The sequence below is a fragment of the Bos indicus x Bos taurus genome, chromosome 10 (assembly GCF_003369695.1).
Source record: "Bos indicus x Bos taurus breed Angus x Brahman F1 hybrid chromosome 10, Bos_hybrid_MaternalHap_v2.0, whole genome shotgun sequence".
NCBI classification, from domain to species: Eukaryota; Metazoa; Chordata; class Mammalia; order Artiodactyla; family Bovidae; genus Bos; species Bos indicus x Bos taurus.
Window position 1 is genome coordinate 22,495,007 of NC_040085.1, and position 22,735 is coordinate 22,517,741.

Here is a 22,735-nt window from a genome sequence, read left to right on the forward strand (position 1 = left end):
TACAGCAAATACTCCTCAGGAACCTTTCCAAGAAGTGTGGGGAGGGGAGAGCAAGGAGAAATGGGGGACAGAGGGGACTTTCTAGCTAACAGAGCTCCGGGCTTTCTATCTCAACCCAGCAAGGGAAAATCCGCTTTCATATCTGAGATCTTGCTTGAAAGAATGCAACCCTGCTAAAAAATGATGGGGTAAAGTTAAAAACCTCAAGCTGTGCACACTAACATCAAACCACAGATTTCCTTGAGGATGAATGGATGCACCTGCCTGGTTATCCTGCCCATTTCTAGAGACTGTGGCTGACTCCATCCCAACACATATGCTGGTGAATTCTGAGTGATGCTGGCCTGCTTCCACACTCTTCTTATCTTAATTTCTATCAGAGAGGATCAGGTGCAACATAGATTTCAGCCTTTGTCCCTACTTTGAATGAGATCACCATTATTGGCATAGATTTAACAGATAGATGACAGTGGCTCTCAAACTCAGAAGACCTGATACCTATATAGATGCATTCCTCACACAGAGCACAGAATAAATGTAAGATTTGTAGGTATGCCACTTCCCCATTCTGATCTTTGAGTAGCAAGCTGATTGTAGTACTGCTTTAATTTCTTTTGCAAAATGCTTATCCCAGTTCTTCTGTAATCACCTTTTAATAGTAAGGTCAGTTCTTGGTCCCTTTGGACTGTTGATGAAGTCCTGAACCATAATATGGTATGACAGGTGTGATTGTTGGCTAGACACTGCAAGGAAATCAAACCAGTCAATCATAAAGGAAATCAGTCCTGAATATTCATTGAAAGGACTGATGCTGAAGCTGAAACTCCAATACTTTGGCCACTTGATGCGAAGAACTCACTCATTGGAAAAGACCCTGATGCTGGGAAAGATTGAAGGCGGGAGGAGAAGGGGATGACAGAGGATGACATGGTTGGATGGCATCACTGACTCGATGGACATGAGTTTGAGTTAACTCCGGGAGTTGGTGATGGACAGGGAAGCCTGGTGTGTGAAGTCCCATGGGGTTGCAAAGAGTTGGACACGACTGAGCGACTGAACTGAACTGCTACATATATCTGTATATATATAAAGATAACTGAATTGGAAGCTGGCTTTGACTTTTGCTACTCAAAGAGCATGTTATTCAGTGCTACATTCCTATAATGATACTCAGCAAATAGGAAGCCCATGTGTTCTGACGATGACAACAGTGTGGCATCACACTGTGAGTCTATAAAAGTGGTAATATTTAAACTGGATTATCAAGCTATTTCACTAATACCTTCAATACCATATGAAAAGTGGAGAATGACAGGATCTTCAAACAACTGTTGAATAACAGTGGTGGTAATTAACCAGTGCATGGGACTGGAAGATTGCTTTAGGAATTCTCTAACACAGCGTCATTTTAAGCAAAGCAAGTAACTATAGATGTGTCTTCAGGTTGGCCTCTAGGAATTCATGTAGTTGTTTTTTTGCACATAATCTTTACGTCGACTCTGAGTTTAGGAGGCTAAGACATAAGTGATGTTTTGAATTACGGCTACTGCAACTAATCAAAGGATACATGTGTTCACTAGAAGGACTGGTGGTTCTGCTCTCTCCTTTGCAGCTAAAACTGCATAAGATATACAAAGAGGTGAGATGGTCTGTGTAATGTTTACATGTATGTAAGAGGGGCACTCATTTTGTCTCCTTTATTGAACTCTAACTCCCAAATTACTTTTATAAGTTTTTTGCAAATTTTTGTTGAAGACTTTTGTAGAACACAGTAGCTTTGTTTCCCTGTTTTATGAATTCATGTTTTCTTAAAAGGATTTCGCCAGCTTCCTTCTCTCACCTCCATGTCCCAGTACTGTGTATGTGCCTAACACTAATTAATTATGTCACCAGATCATTTTATAACCTATATTTAGGGGCTATTTCTCATTGAGAGAGATTCTTTCCCATTTCGAGCGTATTGATAATTTTTGCCATTTCCTGAGCAGTGTCCATATATATTTGAACCCGGGTGGGGTTGGGTGTCCATCCCTCACTCTCCCGGTCCCTCTTTATTGCCTGGTTGCTCGCTGGTACTTCCTCCTCCCCTTTTATCATCATCTGTGAATTTTTATTAACATGATGTTTGCTCCTTCTTTGAATTATTAATCAAATAAACTGTGAAATGGTACTTTTGTCTTTAATGGTTGTTACTGTAAAAGTGACAAATGCAGGGCAGGCCTCTTTCCCTAGCTCGGCTCCTGTCCCGCGTCTCTGTTGAGTCTCTGTGACAGGGCTTGAAATGATAGTGCTCACACCTCTTGCAGCTCGTTTACACTGAAAGGATATAACCATTGGTTTGCTATCAAAGCCACTTCCCCAGCTCAGATTGTGATGCCACAAACCAAAGGTGATTCTCTCTCAGCAGGAAAAAGCCGGAAAGGAGATGAATCTCCATGATGAACCATCAGCCTTATTCAAATTTGGTCATTTCATGAAGAAAAATTAACCATGACAAGGAAGAAAGATACCAGCTAGTTGGAATACCCTGTTGAATTAAGCTTGAAAAACTTTTCCATGATACTGGAATGAGGGAAATTCTTTCACAAATTCTAAGGAAAAATTGGGGAGTTATAATAATATAGATATCAGTAAATATTTATTGAATTAAAAATATTATGTAGTACCAGTCCCTTTGCATTAAATATTAACACTCCAAAATGACTTACAGGAATATTTCTGATTTTCTGTGTAAAATCATGCGGCTTGTATTTCAGACAAAGATAAAATATCTTAAAAAAGTCAGCAAAGACACTAAATGGATGTACTTTATTTTGACCTATACACTTACTTATATACTTTCATGGTTTAAATAAAAAGTGTAGCTTTTGGGTGATTTAAAAAGAGCAGAAGCTAAAAAAGCGGTGATAAATATCAGTGCAAGGATATGGTAGCCAAAATATTTGCTCTATTTCTATGAAAGAATCCATTAGTACACAATATTACTTGTATAATATAATACTTTTATAGCGTATGTGCATAAAAGCATCCTAAATTACAGAAACAGTCATTGAATACTTCGCAAGCACGTTCAAAAATCTCAATTACTAAATCTATCAACACACAACACAAAAAGTCCCATAAACAAATGAAATCTTTAGGTGTCAAACCAAATCTTCTAGCATAAAATCTCTTATCTATTTGTACCATGGGATGCTAAAGTTGAAGCAATTTTCACTTGAATCATTTGATAAATGATGTATTAAAAATTAGCTAATGTTTTTATTCTTTACCTTTTCACATAAAATGAAGAAGAAACTATATATTGAAATAATTTGAAATAAATTGTTTTTTGAAATGAGGTTTTTGAAAGCTGTTATTTAAATCTCAATAATCATTATTCAGAATGAGTTTTAGAGAAACATCAATTTAGATGGGAAAGAAAAATGAGGATTCATTGGGACTGATGCTAACCAGGGTAAAGGGAAGGTGGGTTTGTCTATCCATCTTCTTTAGAAGATAAACCACAGAAACAGAGTCCCCAGACTGGTGAGACAGGGGTTTCTTTGTACCTTAGTGAGTACATAAAATCCAGAAGACTTAAGGAATGGAATTTTATACTCTCTTCAGTTCTATTTATTGAAAGCAAATTGTTTGAGCCTAATATTGTTACTCTCCTGTTTTTCTCTAAGTTACTTAAGCAATTCTTTAATTGGATTACAATATTATTTTTTTAACTTAAAAATATATGCATATTTTCAAAGCATGTCAGTTTACAAAATATAATGAGGAAAAAGAAAAGAATTCTTAAGGGTTCAGGTGCATCTCAGTGGAGTTAGAAAACAATACTTTAATTCCGTGTCAGTTAGGGTTGATATACAAAGTAAGCATTTTGAAATTTTTAAGTAAACATTCTTCTCAGCAATGAATTGGTACACTACACTATTATGCTTGTATCTGAATTGCTGCTTTCCATTATTGGAAAATGATGGGTGGATTTCTGTAATGAATACCAATGCAAAAGACTTAGGATATTTAAGGTTATTTACAGACTGTCTTGAAAAGAGTGATGGGGTCATGTAATTTACTCTATCAACTAAAATTTGAGATAAGGAAAGAATTCAGTGACGTGGAATAATTTCACATTTGACTATACTAGGCAAGTACTGAATAATTACTTTAGATCAATTTCCTTATATATCAGAAGATCTCTTTAGTGGCTTTTGTTGTTTCTCTTCTGTCTTCTAAGATAATAGAAGCATATTATTTATAGGGCTTCTTTTTTTTTTTTTTTATTTGGCTGCTCTGGGTCTTAGTTATAGCATGTGGGATCTAGCTCTGACCAGGGATCGAACCTGGGCCCCCTGCACTGGGAGCTCAGAATCTCAGCCACTGGACCCCCAGGGAAGTCCCTTATAGGGCTTCTTTATGAAAGGATTAAACTTGGAACTTTTCCTATTGAAGTTAACTAATATGGTTGAACTTTTGCTAAATCTAAGGAATTCAAATTCTGACAAACCCTTTTCTTTTTTAAAACATAAGACAGTCTTAAAGTCTCACTGTGGAGTGATTTCTAGGACATTTCTAAAAGGCACTGTACCCTTTAAAATTCTTCGGTTTTGGTAGTTCTTTGCATTGTACAGTTTGGACCATTTGATCTGAGTTAAAGCTTTTGAGCTATTAAGACATCAGACATTTTTTTTGCTCTGTTAAATCAAAAAAAGTCTTCATTTATAAATGAAAATATGTCCAGAACCTTAGGGTATTCTACTAAAGTGCTATATCTTACTTTACTAGAGATTGTTTTTCTTGAGTGTGAATTAGAATGACATCACAAATGTGTGTGTGTGTGTGTGTGGTTTTTTTTTTTTTGGCTAATGATAAAAATCAGTCATTGAGCTTTGTTCTTTTGCTTCACTAGAAATGACTTAGAACACACTATGTTTTCTTTGTTCTACCAAGTGCCCTGGGATATAAGTTACATTTAAGTATGTTTGGTAAATAGCAATTTGGAATGTCTCTTATGCCCTGTGTAGGGCTTTCTTCAGGCATTTTTTTTCAAGCTATTAAATATACCAAAATTGGGCTTTTAAAAATGAAGACAAAGATGGGACAGATTTATTGGAAAAAAATGAATGGAATTTTGGAGTATTTTCTTAGCTAGTTATGGATGATTAGTTTACGCAGCATAAGTAAAAACAAGCGTTTACCTTACAAGGCTTAAATGTGCACAGAGCTTAAGAGAGGATCGCATGGGATTCAAAGCTACTGGCTCACTCAGCAGCAGGTTTGCTTTCAGTGGCTGAGACACAGAGTAATGTTATAAAATTAAATCTTACCTGGCAGTGGTGTGCTTGAAGCTCAGTCATTTGAACTCTGGCTGAAAATGGTAAGCTTCGATACCTGAAATGCCTTCTCTACCTCCTTTTGTGTTTCCTTTTACCACCGTGTTTTCTTTCCTGCCGAGTCTCTGTATCTGTGTTCCTGGTAATCCTCTAGCATTAGTTAGGATGGCATGCAGTAGATGAAGGTTCCTTCTGGATAGGATGCTAGAACCAGAAGGGTAAATTTTGCCTTTCTCTGATAACAGCCTTTGGTCTGACCACAGACAACGTGAGTGTCCAGAACTTATTAAAAATTCATTGACTGTTTCATCAATTGGAAAATCCTGAGTCTTTCTATACACATTTTACCTTCTGCAAAAGTTCTGTTCATATTTCAGAATTACACATGCTTCCGAATCAAGTTGCCTTAAAAAAAATTGTCTGGATCAGAAACATGGATGTTGTTGTCTTGCATTCTCTTGCTTTCCATGTTTTTCCCTTTATCAACTTTTCAGTCCATGAGCTTCCTTTCTGCAGAGGATGGAGGGATTTCTTCTGTTCCTCTCATGTTTCTGTAACACGCAGTTCTGGTCCACTGTTCTGTGAGTAGTGAGGAAAAAATCCAAAAGGAGGTATGGCTTTGTCATAATCTCCGGACAGTGAGCACGCTTGGCATGAATGAAGAGCTGATATGAGCTATTCAAACCAGACAGCAAACTGATGGGCTGACGCTTTCATACATAATAAACCCATTAATTACTTCTCCTGATGGACAGCAGTGTGCCCTGAAAGGAAAGAAGGAAGGAGCAGAGGATCACATTCGGTTCAATAGGTGCTCTCTGTTTGAGCAGCTTGTCATTGAGAAGTGCATCCAGGGAAAGCTGCAGCTTTGGAATGTGATCAGGTAGAGTGGGCAAGAGTTGTTTTGACAGACAGTTAAGTGACGTATTTGGGGAGGGAAAAGAGAGCTGAGCACAGAGGTAGCTGGAATAAGTCTCCAAAATGCTTTTGAAAATGTTCATTTTTCTCTGTTAGTCCTTTTGGCTGGAAGAAAGTAATTCGTGTTTTACCTCTGCATTATTTGCTGGGATTTTGCTGAGCTATTTACACATGATATAGCTTTCCCTAAAGAAGGAAAATAATTTTTAGAGTCTTTGAGATAGAAAAGTATATTGTGAGTTTAAAAAAATTATAGCAGTAAAAAGGCTGCTTTTTGTGAAAGATGTGTAAAAAAAAAATTGTCAGCTGTATTCAGACATAAATCCGAGGGAAAGCAGAGAAAAAGCTGCTTTTTGAAATATATATTTTTACGTTTTTACGTATGTTTTAGGCACATGCATTTTGTTGCTTTGGAATAAAGCATCACTTGACATAAAAATTTAGCAGAGTTTTCCTTTTACAATGTTCTTTAGATGGAATTTTGAGTAGTTGTATAAATTAATAGATCTAAAATGTCAGTTTCATAATTTTTACTTCATTTTTAACATATCACAAGATTTTTTTTTTTTCTTTCTTGTTCATAGAGTCCCTTTAGGAGACTTTCTGGGCAATAGGATGTTTTCAAATATTTTTAAAAAGTATTATGAAAATTTCAAACTTATACAAAGTGATGAAAAATATCTATGAATGTCCATAAACCTACTACTCAGATTCAATAATTATGAAGATTTTTTTTTTTGCCACATTAGCACAGTGCGGGGGAAGAGATGGTAGGATAAACTGAGAGAGTAGCATTGGTATATATACACTCATGTGTAAAATAAATAGCTAGTGGGAAGCTGCTGTAAAGCACAGGGAGCTCAGCTCGGTGCTCTGTGATGACCTAGAGGGTGGGATGGGAAGTGCGGGAGTGGGAGGCTAAGAGAGAGAGGGGAGATATGTATACATTGTAGCCGATTCAGGTTGTCATAGGGCAGAAAATAACACAATATTCAAAGCAATTATAGTTCAGGTAAAAAAAATTTTTTTTAAGATTTTTGCCACTTTAGCTTTATTTAGCTTTTTTCTTTTCCTTAGCTGAGGTATTTTAAAGTAAATCTCATTTCACCCCTGTGTACTTTAGTCTATATAAGTTATATATGCATGACCCCTGCCAACTAGTTTATTTCAAGTCTGTTCTTTCTTGGTCACTCGTTTTATGATCCAATATCTCTCATTCATTTGTCAGGAAATTCTTTCTTATATCTAACCCAAGTCCATGCTGGTAATGTAAGGTTGTATCCCCCAGTTTTGTCTTCAGAAAAGGCAAAAGATACAGTTTATGGAAATTTTCCACTTTGGGACTTTCCGTAAACAGTAGGTATATTTTTAAAGCGTGAACGCTTTCTCACATGACCACTGTGCCATTATCATGCTTAATAATAATTAACAAAGGAGTACTTGTTAATAATTGTTTGGGGTCATATAATATCCAGTGCCAAAGAATTGATACTTTCCAACTGTGGTGCTGGGGAAGACTCTTAAGAGTCCTTTGGACTGCAAAGAGATCAAACCTGTCAATCCTAAATGAAATCAACCCTGAATATTCACTGGAAGGACTGATGCTGAAGCTGAAGCTCCAATACTTTGGCCACCTGATGCAAAGAGCCGACTCAATGGGAAAGACCCTGATGCTGGGGAAGATTGAAGGAGGGAGGAGAAGGGGATGACAGAGGATGAGATGGTTGGATGCCATCACTGACTCAACGGACATGAGTTTGAGCAAACTCAGGAAGATAGTGAAGGACAGGGAAGCCTGGTGTGCTGTAGTCCATGGGGTTGCAAAGAGTCAGACATGACTTACCAACTGAACAACAATATGCAGCCTGTTTAAAACTTCTCATGTCTCAGAAACTGTCTCTTTCCATAGATTCTTTTTTAAATTAGGATCTAGATATAGCCCACACATTATATTTAGTTGTTAAGCATTCGAATTTTAAACACTGTCTTAGATGATCACATATGAGAAGGAGATAAAATTTAGTTTTATTGTGTTCTAGACACATTCATAATATGAATATCCATAGAAGAGAACATGTTTCTTGAATATTTTTCCATCCAACATTATGCATGATACTAAAAAAGGAATATAATTTTGTATGGTAATGATTGGCCATTGGTTAGGTTCATTGCTTTCTGTAAATTTTGGTTTTGACTTGTTCTGGAGTATGTAGTTTAGGATTCTGCCCAAGCTATGGAGCCTACCTTTGGGGCTGGGCATATTCAGTCAAGCGCATTCCAGTTACTTTTGCTTTATTGCTGAGAAAGACCATCTTGCTGGTTTACTTTGTCAACCACAATAGAACATTGCTCTAATAAACACTCCAATTTAAAGCCATTGATTATTGAGCCACTTTGAGCAATTAAATGTGTCTTAAAGTTCTGTGATGATCTAAAAAGACAGACGTCATTGTGTGCATGTGGACAAATGACTGTAATACTGTATAATTATATAATATCCATAAGATAATATAATTTTGCCAATTGTATAATTATTTCCCAGTAATACATTTTTTTCCTATGAATTTTTATTTTCCAATTAGATTTAACTCCCAGTTCCTTTCTGAAAAACCAGAGCATTTGGCTGCCTATTTAACTTTTCTAGGAGTGCAATAATATGAGGTTGTCAAATAACTTGTGTGCTGTGTTCTTTGCTGTTGAGATTTTTTTCTTCATTTTCATCCAGATTCTTTCTCTCCCTCTCCATCTTCCTGGTTGGCTTGATAAATGAGAATGGGAAGGTGAAATATGGGGAGCCAATAAAAGGGCATGGATGGAAATTATACCCGGATTCAGAGCCAGTGTAAGGACCATGCTCCCGTATCTCTGGAGGGCTGTAGAGTTCTGCTCTCCCAAGATGTCCACAGTGGTGCACCCTGGCTGTATCTCCTGTCACATGACTGTTTGGTCACTTTGTGTAGCATTTCTTCATACTCTGAAATTATGCCTTGTCCCTTAAATCTTGCTGGACAAGGAGTATATGTGTTTATTATCTACATATGTGAAAGCTTGGTAAGTAGTTAACGACTATGACCATTTTATGTACATAAACTGAATAGAAAAAGATGAGCCCAAACCTGCTTTTTTGTAGGATGGACTTCCTGCTTCGAAGTAAGGCTTTGTCTCTGTGAATACTACTGTTCAAAGATCTGATGGGTTGAGCAGTTGGTTGGGTGTATGGCTTATTCTCCCCACCCTCACAGGAAGTGGAGGGAAAGTCTCAGGGACTTTTATGTTCTCTTTGATGCACACGATAAAGCTCAGTTTTCCTTTGTTCAGACATTTCAACTCCCATCTCCCATTTTGCAACTCCCTTTATTCTCTAAATTTAAGTTAATCTAAACTCACCCATTTCTACTATAAAACTGAGTAAAGAACTTCAGATGTTTCCTGGTCTTCATGGATTTATAAAAGAGTTTCATGTATAATACAATAAATGATTTTTCCCCACAAAGTTCTTTCTTGCAAGAATGTTTGGTCCATACCAAGAAGTATGCTCAATAGCTGTTTTTGAGTCTTTGCAAAATTATAACTGCTTTTATAAAGAAAAAGTAAAAGATAATCCCTTCCTTATGTTCTCCAGTCCTTAGACGTGTTTCAGATTTCTGTTTCAGAACTACTTCTGTGGCAACTACTTATTTTTAGGGCATTTAAAATATCTTTAATCTCAGTTGAATGTGATTATTTTCAGTTAATTAAGAAAAAAGTTGCATTTTAAGAGTGTTCTGGAATCCCACAAGTTCTTTCTAAAATAAATATCCTTTTTTTTTTTTTTCCAGTTGCTCTTATTAAAGACATCAAATCTTTGTTGGCCTACTTGGGTCATTCTGTATCACTTTCACCCATTAATTGTAAAAATTAACAAATGTTTGATTCCTTCCTAGTTACACGATACAACTCTATATTCTCTGTGTGTATAATACATCTACTTTTTGTAGCTTTGGAGCAGGCTGTTATCAATCCTGTTGTACAAAGGATGAAACTGAGATACAGAGAAGTTAAGTAACTTGCTCAATTTGACACAGCTAGTAATATGTTGGGAGAAGGCAACGGCACCCCATTCTAGTACTGTTGCCTGGAAAATCCCATGGACGGAGGAGCCTGGTAGGCTGCAGTCCATGGGGTCGCTGAGGGTCGGACACGACTGAGCGACTTCACTTTCACTTTTCACTTCCATGTATTGGAGAGGGAAATGGCAACCCACTCTAGTGGGGTTTTTTGCCTGGAGAATCCCAGGGACGGGGGAGCCTGGTGGGCTGCCATCTATGGGGTCGCACAAAGTTGGACACAACTGAAGAGACTTAGCTTAGTAATATGTTGAACTGCGGTATGAACCCAGTAAGATGCCCTACTCAGTGTCGGGGGAGCGTGTAATTTCCTTGGTTCTGTCTCGCTGAAGCAAAGATTTGGAACCGTGGACCAGTGTTACAGCTCCATTTTATTTGGCAAGCAGAGGAAAATACATCCTCAAGGTATGAGGGAGGGCTGATCCAAAGGAAGAGCAGTGTCCCATTTTGTCTCCCCTTTTTATGTGTTTTTTCTCCTCCCCCTGAGCCTGCCCTATGTCAATTGGGCTAGCCAGGAGGGCTGTTTGTTTCACCTGAGGTTCTCTCTCTGGTCCTCAGATTTGCTTTTGTTCCGTTTACGTGGGCTTTTCCTTTCTTTGTCTTTTAGCCACCACCATTTTGGACTCCTTTTTCCTGTTCTAACTACCTAACATTAGGAAAAAGATAGTGGAGCCTTTTTCTTTATGTGTGAGACTCCCAGTATAATTCTGAGAGTGGCATGATCAACACTATCAAAATGAGGTCTGCAGTTTCTCTGAGATCCCACATGATCCGGCAGATGACCCTAAGAGTTGGACTGTTGTTGAGAGAAGCACAGTGGATTTAGTATAGAAGGAATGTTTCCTTTCTAGCTTCCATGCTTAGCATTTTAAAAGGGGTGTTTTTTTTTTCTAAAATTACTCATTTTATTCTTTTATAGGCTCTCAAATAGTAGTATGTTTCAGAATACCAGTTACATTTTAATTAAAAATTTTTAAACAGTGTGGTGCTATGAGGGGATATGAAATTGATAGAAAACAGTCCTTCATATGTATCACATTCAGATAAAACTAATTGAAATTTTATCTTCTTTGGATTAGTTTTTTGTTTCACTTTTAAACTTCTTTAGTTTATTACAATAGCACTCACTTGTTTCTCTTATCTTGGGCTTAACCTGTGTGCTGGCATTTGACCTTTTCCATCCCATCTGTCCTTCAGATTTTGAGTTCTGCAGACGACCACTAGAGGTCTGCAGAACTAGAGGTTCTGCAGGGGAGCTGCAGATGACCACTAGAGGTCTCCAGACCACACTGCAGAAGGCTGGTTTTACCAGGCTCACCCCAGTGAATGGGGTAGATATGTTCCTGGGGATGTCATTTACTAGTATTTCTCATTAAATATTAAGTGCTTCTAATGTTCCAGGTCCCAGACTAGGCCATTTCCAGGGCTAGATTAAAACAAACAAACAAAAAAAGGTAAGGCCTGCAGCCTAGTGGGACACTAAAGTGAGCACATGGTCACAAAACTAATGTTAGGCATGGCCACACGATATCCTTTTTATTGTTGTTTAGTTGCTAAATTGGTCTGACTCTTGCCACCCCATGGACTGCAGCCCGCCACACTCTTCTGTCCATGGGATTTCCCAGGTAAGAATACTGGAGTGGGTTGCCATTTTCTTCTCCAGGGGATCTTCCCAAACCAGGGATTGAACCCACGTCTCCTGTATTGGCAGACAGATTCTTTATCACTGAGTCACCAGGGAAATCCATATGTTTTAGATCCCAGTTACTAGGACCCTTCAGATTTCCAGGTTTATCAAAGCTCTATGAATATTCTTAAACTCTGTAGCTCTTCATCTGTTGTGAAATCACTTTTGCTTTCTCTGATAGTGAAAGCCCAGATAGTGCAGCTTTATCAGTCTGGCAGGGAACCCATTCTCTGGGGCAAACAAGATTATTTGGATAAGCTCTGTTATTTTATTTTTGTTTGTCTCAGTGGCTCTAGGCATCTAGTCTTTAGGGAATCACTTCAGATAGGAGTCAGCCTCCCCAATTTCGGGGAACAAGGTAATCCCCACAGTTCAGGGTCTTCCATTTCCGTTTTGCTTTATACTACAGACATTTTTTTAAGGAAGGATCTGTGTCCCATTTGCATTTCTTATGTTAGGGGTGATTTCCTAGGTTCATGCTTACAGTCTTATTCTGAGTGATCCATGAAGAGTACCCAGCATAGCACCTGCCACATAGATTGGAAATGCTCAATAAACACCAGCACTTATTGTGATTATGGGGCTTAATTTAATTTTTGTATTGGAAGAACTTCAGAGATAGTTTAATCACCTATTTTACACAGTAAGTTATAGTGTTCTTTCAAATGATCTATTTAACTGGAGTTTTTATTTTCAGTGCTATCCATTCCAGAGTAGGAAGGCCAAAATTTTGATGCAGTCATTATCAGCTTAATGATTACTCTATTTCATAGGAGTTTTTATGTGGATAAATATTTTGAAGTAAATGGCAATTGTGAATTTTAAAAGAAATTAAGGGTGAAATTTGAAAAGCACTAAAAATTTCTACATAAACAGTGGTGGTATAAAAAACCTGGCAATTTGTTAGTTTTTTATCTGTATTGGAGGTTCCAGAGGGAATTCTGAAAATAATAGATTAGTAACTTTCTGGATGGTAGATCTATTTTTAAAAGTGTGGAATCCTTGAATACTTAGATGAGCAATTGAAGAAAAAGGTAGCTTGATTTTAGAAATAAATAACGAAATGGATGAGTAGACACGGGGTTATATTTTAGATTTTAAAAGATTTTTGACAAAGTGTATACCCTAAAATCTATTTTTAAAACCTCAGTAAATAGCTAAATATATAATTTTGGAGATGTTTAAGTGGATAGCCCAATTGTGTGAGCTGGTGAGAGAACTGTATAGGGATAGACACCAGTTCTTGGAATGGAGGAGCTTTGGGAATTTTCTAGGAGCTGAGATAGGTTTCATTTAACATTTTAATAGATTATTGGAAACACAGAGAATAAGAGAAAAGCCCCGAGATTAGGTAGTAGTATATAAAGCCATTAGAGAGAAATCCCAGAGTGGAGCTCTATGAGTGAGAAATGGTAGATCCATTTTAGTGTGGGCATGAATAGGTGAAAATAATATTGATAACAACTATGTAATGATATGCCTGAAGATAAGGGGAGAGTTACAGAAAGGTTTTAAGCAGGGGCATTCCATGATTTGCTGTGTTTTTAAAGCTCTCTGAGTCCCATGTGGCATGGTAAGAAATGAAGAGATCGGTAGACTAGTAAGGAGATGATTGTGATGATCTAGGCAAAATATGTTGCTTGCTGTCTTAGCGTGGGCTGCTGTAACAAACTACCATAGATTGGTGTCTTTTTTTAATTAAGTAAAAATTTATTAGAAATACTTAATCGAAGTTTAATACATCTTCTGTAGTTCACAAGTATGTGTTACTGAAATATAGTTGATGTACGATGTGTTGATTCCTGCTATATAACAAAGTGATTCAGTTTTGTATATGTTTATACACACACATTCTTTTTAAGGATTCTTTTTCATTGTGGTTTAACACAGGGTATTGAATATAGTGTTGTCTGTCTATTCTCTATGAGATAGTTTGCATCAGCTAATCCCAAATTCCCAACCCATCCCTTCCTCACCCTCTCTCCTGCTTGGCAACCACAGGTTTGTTTTCTGTGTCTGTGAGTCTGTTTCTGTTCCATAAGTAGGCTCATTTGCATCATATATAAGTGATACCGTATGATATTTGTCTTTCTCTTTCTGACTTCACTTAGTATGATGATCTCTAAGTCCACCCGTGTTGCTGCAAATGGCATTATTTCATTCTTTTTTTTTTTTTTTTTTATGGCTGAGTATAATACCCTATTGTATATAGTTACCACATGTTCTTATCCATTCAGATCCATTCAGTGGACATTTAGATTTTCTCTATGCATGGACTACTGTCTTAATCAACAGACATTTGTTTCTCACTGTTTCAGAGACAGGAAAGTCCAAATTTAGGATGCCAGCATGGTCAGGTTCTGGTGAGGGGCCTCTTTCCTCCTTGCAAATGGGTTCCTTCTTGCTGTATCCTCATATAGCCAAGAGAGGAAGCTCTGTTGTCTCTTATTCTTATAAGAGCACTAATCCCTTCCTGGGAGTGCTACTCTTGTGACCGCATCTGAACCTTATTACTCCCCAAAGGCCCCACACCCTAGTGTCATCATTTTGAGGATTAGGAATTCAACATATGGATCTGGGGACACACATTCAGTCCATCACAGTTCCTCAGATTCAGGTAATAACAGTGGAAAAGAAAAGAAGTGGACAGATTAAAGAAATATTTTGGAATATGAAAGATAGAACTTGCTGATGAATTGAGGAGTGATGGAGTTGTGAATGCTCAATAGTCTGGTTTGAGTAGCTGGATGGGGATGCCATTTGCTGAAACCAGGGAAGCTGCCTGGGGAGCAGGTTTGGGAAGAGGAAGATCAGAAGAGAAATGTTCAACAGTCTGGGCTGTGGATCGGTGTTTTACCTTCTTAAATACTTGAATGCTTTTTATGTGTGAGTCAACATACTCTTACATGTAATCTTTGTAAATAGGCCTTTTTCTCTGTCTTAAATGATGACTTCTAACCTCACTTTTGATTTTTCTTGTCTGCACTATTTACGTGTAATACACACTCATCATAACTTCTCTCCTTGCAGGTATTCCAGGGAGGTAGGAAAGAAATTGATATATCAGTCTTTCTGTACAGGGTGTGGTTTGAAAAGAGCCACTGTAGGAGAGAATATGCCCCTGCATATTTCCATCCCCACCCTTACTTGGTTGAGAATAATTTTTAAAAAATCTTCTATGAATGAGTTTTGACATGTCCAGATTTCTCTGTTTTTTGGTTTCTTGGTCACCCTGGCTCATTGGCAGAAAGGGCTGTCCTCAGATGATCCAGACACCTCATTTTCTAGATAAAAATGCTGAGCATCTGAGAGGTTGGCATTTACCCAAAGATGCAGATCTTGCAGCTGGTTGAAAGTAGACGTGGTAGAGAGTAGAACCTCAAGAATCGGACTCCCAGCCTATACTTCTTTCCATGAGACATACCTTTTGCTTGTCAGTTTTCTCTCGTAAAACAAATTCTCATGAGTAATAACAGAAGTGAAATATGTTTTATGAGAATTATGTTGGATAAAGTACAAACGTCTTCTGTAGAGATTTCATGTTTATCATTTGATAGGATTGATATTTTAGTCTTTGAACAGTTTAGCACCTGAAATATCTGAAGCAATCTAGGCTGGATAGGTAAAGGTCACTGAGGATAAACTGTTTCCAGGCAGCTGACACAGAGTGGGGGCGGGGGAGGACAAGCATCGAAACAAACAGTGCTGTCCTTAGTGTGATGGTTACTAAAGTGGCTGTGGAATAGTCAGTAAAATGGGGCTTGCACGCAAGAGGAGACAGTTTTAGCTGGAGAGATCAGGGAGGTTTTGGAGAGGAGGTGTGCTGGGGATAGGTATTGGCTCAGTGTTGTTTGAACCCCTCCAGAAGAATCAGTTTTATGAAGCTCATTTTATTTTCCTTGTTTATCCTGAAACATGAACAAGAGGCTTGTTGTGTACTAAGTAGAGAATTAGATTGAGATTATGTGCAAAAACATTTCAAATAATAAGAGTGGCAACAATCTGAGACACACGCACACATATTCTCTTCCTCTTTTTAACCCAAGTATTCTTGTTGCCATAACAACCTGATTATGGGAGTGCATTTGCTGGTGTGGTTGAGGTTGTGTCAGCAGATCCATATAAGCTGCAGTTTTCAGGAGTTTAAAATTCAATGTCATATTCACTGATGTGACATAAAATCCCATCCATCAGTTTTATGTTCCCATCTACTTGAGTACCCAGAAGTCATTCTCTTCCCCTCATGCTGACAAAGTCCACATATTCAGTGTCTCTAGGATTCTGCTTTTGTTTGTGAACGTTGTATTGCTCAAAAAATCCTCCATATCTGATCAAGTTCTCTTATTTCATAATAAGGGAATTGAAGCTCTGAAGGGTTAAATGACATGCCTGAGGGCAAATAATTCAACAAAGATTTAGTAGTTAATACACCAGAGCAGTGATGGTATTGGAGTTGCAGAGGTGCCAGGGTCCAGCCCCTGTGGATCCAGGGAATTCGAAGCCGGATAGCATTGGCGAGGATCAGGAAACAATAGCTTAATTAAACGTTAATTAAGGATATAAAGAGTAATAGAATAAGGATAGCCCAGTGAGAAAATTCAGTGGAGAAAAAAGGCTGAATTATTCAGCCAGAAGGTGAGAGAAAGAACGACATGGGGAGACCAAGCTTCCGTGAACAAGGCCCGCACTTTATTTTTCAAAGTAGTTTTTATACCTTAAGTTATGCATAGAGGATAATGGGGGAAGGGGTAGAGTCATGCAGTAAGCCAGGCTTTCTTCCTGCAAACTTATCATATGCAAAAGTTTAGGTGATTTGCATCATCTTCTGGCCCGGAGGCCTGTTAACATTTCAAGACCCTTTCTTCAGAAAACTTATTTTTCTCTAAAGATTGATTAGTCAGGCACCACCCTCCAAAAGCATTAGATAAAGTTGCATTCCTACAGGGCAAAGGTGTGGTGGGCTATAACAAGAAAAAGAATTAACTCAAGGGTCCAAGGTTACAAACATTAAAGCTACTACTTACATTTCTATACACCAATTATATCAATCAATACACTGCCAGGGACACAGTAGGTAAGGGATATGGAGACTTAGCAGCAAACATTGGCCCAACAAGTGAAAAACCCTTCACCAGTACAATTTCTAATCAATCTTTTAACTGCTCAAAGGAATCTGTATTTAGACAGTTTAGAACATCGCATGACTGTCACAGTTGGGAGGCTCTGAGCAATCACATGTGGCCGGAAAAACCTATTCAGGCAGGCTAGAGGACTTCCAAAGGAGTTTGTAGGTTGAAACACTGTCACACCCAGGAATTATTAACTGGAGCTGTAAGTTAACTCTTTTTTCAGAGAGAGGTAGTGGGGGACAGCCCCCCGTAAAGTCAGAGGTGTAGGTGAGAGCACAAAGCAGAAAGTAGGCAGACTCTGGTTTTAGGGGTAGATGCTCGAGAATTTCCAGGGGGACTCCTGAGGCTCGATCCCGCCTTTGCGTATGCCGAGCCTCCTTCCACATGACCTTTGCCACGGGCGGAGCTTCTCACACTGGCTCCCTTGGCACAGAGGGATCTCCTTGATCTTTGATTAAATCTCATATTGATGTGCCTTTCAGATCAGATCAGATCAGTCGCTCAGTTGTGTCCAACTCTTTGCGACCCCATGAATCGCAGCACGCCAGGCCTCCCTGTTCATCACCAACTCCCAGAGTTCACTCAGACTCACATCCATTGAGTCAGTGATGCCATCCAGCCATCTCATCCTCTGTTGTCCCCTTCTCCTCTTGCCCTTAATCCCTCCCAGCATCAGAGTCTTTTCCAATGAGTCAACTCTTCGCATGAGGTGGCCAAAGTACTGGAGTTTCAGCTTTAGCATCATTCCTTCCAAAGAAATCCCAGGGCTGATCTCCTTCAGAATGGACTGGTTGGATCTCCTTGCAGTTCAAGGGACTCTCAAGAGTCTTCTCCAACACCACAGTTCAAAAGCATCAATTCTTCGGCCCTCAGCCTTCTTCACAGTCAAATTGTCACATCCATACATACCACAGGAAAAACCATAGTCTTGACTAGATGAACCTTTGTTGACAAAGTAATGTCTCTGCTTTTCAATATGCTATCTAGGTTGATCATAACTTTCCTTCCAAGGAGTAAGTGTCTTTCAATTTCATGGCTGCAATCACCATCTGCAGTGATTTTGGAGCCCAGAAAAATAAAGTGAGCCACTGTTTCAACTGTTTCCCCATCTATTTCCCATGAAGTGATGGGACCAGATGCCATGATCTTCGTTTTCTGAATGTTGAGCTTTAAACCAACTTTTTCACTCTCTTCTTTCACTTTCATCAAGAGGCTCTTTAGTTCTTCTTCACTTTCTGCCATAAGGGTGGTGTCATCTGCATATCTGGGGTAATTGATATTTCTCCCTGCAATCTTGATTCCAGCTTGTGTTTCTTCCAGTCCAGTGTTTCTCATGATGTACTCTGCATGTAAGTTAAATAAGCAGGGTGACAATATACAGCCTTGACGTACTCCTTTTCCTATTTGGAACCAGTCTGTTGTTCCATGTCCAGTCCTGACTGTTGCTTTCTGACCTGCATACAGGTTTCTCAAGAAGCAGGTCAGGTGGTCTGGTATTCCCATCTCTTTCAGAATTTTCCACAGTTTATTGTGATCCGCACAGTCAAAGGCTTTGGCATAGTCAATAAAGCGGAAATAGATATTTTTCCGGAACTCTTGTTTTTTCCATGATCCAGCGGATGTTAGCAATTTGATCTCTGTTTCCTCTGCCTTTTCTAAAACCAGCTTGAACATCAGGAAGTTCACAGTTCACATATTGCTGAAGCCTGGCTTGGAGAATTTTGAGCATTACTTTACTAGTGTGTGAGATGAGTGAAATTGTGTGGTAGTTTGAGCATTTTTTGGCATTGCCTTTCTTTGGGATTGGAATGAAAACTGACCTTTTCCAGTCCTGTGGCTACTGCTGAGTTTTCCAAATTTGCTGGCATATTGAGTGCAGCACTTTCACAGCATCACCTTCCAGGATGATGGAATTCCATCACCTCCACTAGCTTTGTTTGTAGTGATGCTTCCTAAGGCCCACTTGACTTCACATTCCAGGATGTCTGGCTTTAGGTGAGTGATCACACCATCGTGATTATCTGGGTCGTGAAGATCTTTTTTGTGCAGTTCTTCTGTGTATTCTTGCCACCTCTTCTTAATATCTTCTGCTTCTGTTAGGTCCATACCATTTTTGTCCTTTATCGAGCCCATCTTTGCATGAAATGTTCCCTTGGTATCTCTAATTTTCTTGAAGAGATCTCTTGTCTTTTCCATTCTATTGTTTTCCTCTATTTCTTTGCATTGATCACTGAGGAAGGCTTTCTTATCTCTCCTTGCTATTCTTTGGAACTCTGCATTCCAATGCTTATATATTTCCTTTTCTCCTTTGCTTTTCACTTCTCTTCTTTTCACAGCTGTTTGTAAGGCTTCCTCAGACAGCCATTTTGCTTTTTGGAATTTCTTTTTCTTGGGGATGATCTTGATTTCTGTCTCCTGTACAGTATCACGAACCTTCATCCATAGTTCATCAGACACTCTGTCTGTCAGATCTAGTCCCTTAAATCTATTTCTCACTTCCACTGTATAGTCACAAGGGATTTGATTTAGGTCATACCTGAATAGTCTAGTGGTTTTCTCCACTTTCTTCAATTTCAGTCTGAATTTGGCAGTAAGGAGTTCATGATCTGAGCCACAGTCAGCTCCTGGTCTTGTTTTTGCTGACTGTATAGAGCTTCTCCATCTTTGGCTGCAAAGAATAAAATCAGTCTGATTTCAGTGTTGGCCATCTGGTGATGTCCATGTGTAGAGTCTTCTCTTGTGTTGTTGGAAGAGGATGTTTGCTATGACCAGTGAATTCTCTTGGAAGAACTCTATTAGCTAGCTTTGCCCTGCTTCATTCTGTACTTCAAGGCCAAATTTGCCTGTTACTCCAGGTGTTTCTTGACTTGCTACTTTTGCATTCCAGTCCCCTATAATGAAAGGGCATCTTTTTGGGGGTGTTAGTTCTAGAAGGTATTGTAGGTCTTCATAGAAATGTTCAACTTCAGCTTCTTCAGCATTAACTGGTCGGGGCATAGACTTGGATTACCGTGATACTGAATGGTTTGCCTTGGAAATGAGCAGAGATCATTCTGTCTTTTTGACACTACATCTAAGTACTGCATTTTTACTAAAGTACTGCATAGTTACTAAAGGTTACTAAAAGTTTTTGGTGTAGACTTTGTGCTTGAGATAGATTGGAGCCATGGTCTTTAAAAAAATAAGAAAAAGTCTTTAAGAAAGTAAGAAAGTGCTGAGCTGACACAGAGAAATAGTCCTGGTGATTTAGAGACTGAATCAGTCAATGAGAGAGATAGGCTGTTTGGTTAAGCCAGGTGAAACAATGAGGACGTCTGCTGAGTTGGGATGTTGGATGAGGGAGACTAGAAATGGAGGCGGGGAGGCATTTCAGAGGTACACGTACCAGATGCGGTGATTGACTGCATGGAGCAAAGGAGCGGAAGCAGTAGAAGAGGACGATTTCTCATTCAAACTTCCAGGTGGATTATTTTGCCAGATGTCAAACTGTGGAAAACAGGAGGTGGAGTTAGATTTGGGTTAAAGATAGTTTTTAAGGAATTGTATCCAAATTCTAAAAATTGAGGTTATCGTTTGCTTGTAAAATGCTTGGATTAAGTGAACATTTACTTGCGTTTTGATAGTTGTATGCACCTGTGTGCATACAACCCTTACTCACCCTACACACAAGATACAGAAGAGTGGCTCTCCACTTCAGGGGACATCATAAAGACCTGGTTGGCTTGTTAAAGCATAGATCGCTCCCACTCGACCCACCCTCAGTTTCAGATTCAGTGTGTCTGGGGCAGGGACTTAAGACCTTACATCCCTGGCAAGCTCCCCGCTATTGGTCCAAGGCCAGCACTTTGAAAATCACTGATAGAAAGTGTTACCATCCATCCAGAGCGATCTTTCCTCCTCTTTCCTCAGGGAATCATGGCTTGTTTTCTGTCATCATGATTAGTTTACCTTTTTTTGGATGGCATGCAAATGGAGGCACACAGAATGTACTCTCTTGTGTCTGGCTGTTTTTCATACATGTGAAGATTTGAGAGAATTACCTGTGTTGTTGCATGTGGTTTATTCCTATTTACTGCTGAGTGGTGTCCTATCATCTGCATATAGCACAGTTGGTTTATTGATTCTGTTTAGACACATTTGTTTTAGTCCCAGTATTGGGCTATCATGGATAAAATTTCCATGAACATTTATGTACAAGTGTCTTTGTGGTCACACGTTTTCATCATTCTTGGGTAAATACCTAGGAGTCGAAATGGTGGGTCATAGGGTAGATATATGCTCAATTTTCTAAGAAACTGTCAAATCATTTTCCATAGTGGTTGTAGTATAACTAGTTGAACTGTGATTGACTGTTGATGAACTCTAGTGAGGTTACTAGATTTTGACTAGATTGAAGGGCTTTTGTCAAAGAAAAGGCTAGAGTGGATAGGGGAAATTTGGCAAAATCATCCTTTGGGGCATATACATAGTTAATCAACAATGATGCAACTCTCTCCAGATCCTGAGAGAATTTAAATCTGTACTTGGTCGTAGAAAATGTAGATCACTATTCATTCAAAGGACCTTTATTAAACAGTTACTGTATGCTAGTCACAGAAAGGTGCATGGGTCCTACATACCTGCCCCAAGGATCTCACAGGTAAAATAAATTCTTGTACTTTAAAAAGATATAAGGCCATGCTTTAAAGTCTAAGTTGCTCTTAATTATAGTTTACCTCAATGTCATTATTCTGGATATTCTAAACACCAAAGAATCATGACGTAATCAAACACCCCAAACTTCAAACATTTCTTATTACTGGGAAAAAGATGGCTTTGTCAGTCAGTGATGATGGTCCAAGTGGAGTTACCATCTGGGGAAAAAGTGGGATTCAAACCTCAGACTGTATAATGGGGAAAAGTCAATGTGTGTCAAAATTTTAAATGTAAAGCAAAAATCACATGAAAGTATTAGAACAAATCACGGACAAATTCTTTTCTAATGTCAGAGTGGGGAAAGTAAAAGTGGCTCAGTTGTGTCCACCTCTTTGCAACCCCATGGACTATACAGTCCATGGAATTCTCCAGGCCAGAATACTGGAGTAGGTAGCCTTTCCCTTCTCCAGGGGATCTTCCCAACCCAGGGGTCGAACCCAGGTCTCCTGTACCACAGGTGGATTCTTTACCAGCTGAGCCACAAGGGAAGCCCAAGAATGGGGAAAGTCTTTCTAAATGACACATAAAATCCAGAAAACATAAAAGACTGTTAAATCTACTCATATAAAAATTTAGAATTTCTGCATGCCAAAAACCATAACCAAAGCCAAAAGACATATGATTATATGCATGGTGGTGGGGGTTGGTGGAGAGGATTATAACTCATTGCAGAGAACTGATTTCCAACATGTATGTGATGAGTTTTAACAACCTTATTAAAAATCGGCAAAGGCTATGAGCAGACTATTCACAGCAAATGAAATGCAAATGGCTCTTAAATATGTGAAAAGATTTTCAACCCACTCATGACAAGAGAAATGCAAATTAAAATTGAACTGAGATCCATATTTTTCAGCTTTCAGACTGACAGATGTC

The 22,735-nt window shown here is 38.7% G+C and overlaps 2 protein-coding genes across 2 annotated transcripts in view; one reads left to right on the forward strand and one right to left on the reverse strand.

The window, feature by feature from the left end:
- The window catches only part of CHRM5 (cholinergic receptor muscarinic 5), an 88,557-nt gene extending 81,990 nt beyond the window's left edge, over window positions 1-6,567 (reverse strand). Inside the window, exon 1 of the mRNA XM_027553459.1 lies at window positions 5,319-6,567. The gene's annotated coding sequence lies outside the window, so the exon portion shown is untranslated. The remainder of the gene's footprint in view (window positions 1-5,318) is intronic.
- Window positions 1-22,735, forward strand: part of AVEN (apoptosis and caspase activation inhibitor) — a 191,847-nt gene that overhangs the window by 61,877 nt on the left and 107,235 nt on the right. The window lies entirely within an intron of this gene.